This window comes from Acyrthosiphon pisum, chromosome A2, assembly GCF_005508785.2.
Source record: "Acyrthosiphon pisum isolate AL4f chromosome A2, pea_aphid_22Mar2018_4r6ur, whole genome shotgun sequence".
Lineage (NCBI taxonomy): Eukaryota > Metazoa > Arthropoda > Insecta > Hemiptera > Aphididae > Acyrthosiphon > Acyrthosiphon pisum.
The window spans coordinates 34248505-34250522 of NC_042495.1; the positions used below are offsets into that span (position 1 = coordinate 34248505).

The window sequence follows — 2018 nt, forward strand, 5'->3', positions numbered from 1 at the left end:
AAAAATTCTTCTACCCAAATTCGTAGTTAAATCTTTGAACACGGTCATGAGCATAATACCAAATAATACCACGATAGATATTAGATATATTATTATTATTAGGTATTGCGTTATCTCGATGAACGGAGTACCTATAACTATTATTCGTGTAATTGTGTCTTATACATAATAATGTTGTATATTTATATACCTATGTATATATTATATAATATGATACATAATAAATTACACCAACTCTCAATAATCAGTTTTAAATAATTAAACAATGTTTCATAACAAATTAAAGTATGCACACATTTTTGCAGGGTGTGCAGCTGCACACCCTGCACACCCCGTGCGCACGCCTATGTTTATAATATATTATAGTATACCTATGTTACACATAATAATAAAAATGAATAGACATTTTTTGAAAAAATTTTATCCTGAGAAAATAAGATTTGAACTGTAAAAAAATGTTATAAAGGTACATACTTAATAACGGAATTATATATTAAGAAGTACATACGATTGTCGGATTGTCTCAAAAGATTTAAAATTATATACCAACAGTTGAAATGAATACAATTTCATTATCTCTATATGATGATAATATATATATTTAATAGACAATATAAATACACTTCCATGTATCAAGATGGTGATAATTTTAATGATTCTTAATAGACATCCTCATCGATATACTTAATTTTATAATACACAACAGTTAAAGATTTAATAACTTATACTGGATTTGCACAATGCGTGATTTTACTCTAAGATTACGTAGAAATATAGAAACAATTATTTGGGTGAATTCATTTTATCTTGAACGTTCTGATACAAACCGTGATATCTTATTAATAATTATTGATAAATTATTAATCTATATTATAATATTATGGAAAACTTTTTCTAAATAATCCTTATATTTTCGATCAACTACAGTATACGTTCTTAACCGGTGGTCCATGGACCCTTTGGTGGTCCTTATATGTTTACTCGGGGGTCAACAGGGTATGGCTGTGATTTTTTTTTCAATAATCCAAAAAATAATTTGTTTAAAATTAATTCATATTATTTGATTAATCAAGACTATCGGTTAAAGTTAAACAGTATATTTATATTGTGAAATTTATTGAATCTATATTTATAATTTTTGTAGGTATACGCGAACGGTCGTTCATATTTCTGTACAGTTTCCGATAGTCCTCTTCATATGGGCTTCAATATGATTTATGGTTCAGACCTCGTTAAAGATGAATTAATTAATTTCCATTAAGATCGAAAGAAATGGCATATCACGATTTTTAAACAAAAAATCTAATCAAGTTTTGGTGTTTGTTGAAAAACACTACGGTTATCTGGAGCTGTGTCCAAAGCAATAAAATGTTTGATTCCATTTACTACTACATATCTCTGCGAGTGTGTATTTTCTCCAATGGCCACAAAAGTGATTGTTCACAATAATTTAATAATATATTAACTGTTAATATTATCATTAAAAAATAATAAAACGGGTGGTCGCCGTGATTACACTTTATACTTCAAATGGATCCATGATTCAGAAAAAGTTTAAGAACTTATGAACTACAGACTTTTTTTGTACCAATACTGTTATACCCAGTGCCGTAGCCAGGGGGTGGGAACTGGGGGCACGTACCACCCCCCCCCCCCCCCGAAATTTTTTTTAGCTTGTTTCATATTATATTATAGGTTTGATAAAAATTAAAAGGCTGTCGAAGTTAACCATTTTGAAGGGGTCGGATTTAGGAAATATTGTACATCCATCGTTAGTACTATATCTATGTGTGTAGTGACTGATCATTAGTGTGTGCGAGTTCACCGAACGCTTTATGTAATTTAAGATAAACGACGGCTAAAATTCTTGAACCCCAGTAAAGTACATACGCGCAGTCACGTCACTATATTTTGTGATAAAAAAATGTTCAACTTACATGTGCCACAAAACTCCCAAAAAATGGAAGACAAATTCACCCAGTACCAACTACCAAAAGCCCTTTTGGCTATTTTGATTT

At 30.0% G+C, this 2018-nt stretch overlaps 1 protein-coding gene across 1 annotated transcript in view; it reads right to left on the bottom strand.

Annotated features, from left to right (window-relative positions):
* LOC100164456 (prolactin-releasing peptide receptor) overlaps positions 1 to 2018 on the bottom strand; it is a 184074-nt gene that overhangs the window by 119226 nt on the left and 62830 nt on the right. The window lies entirely within an intron of this gene.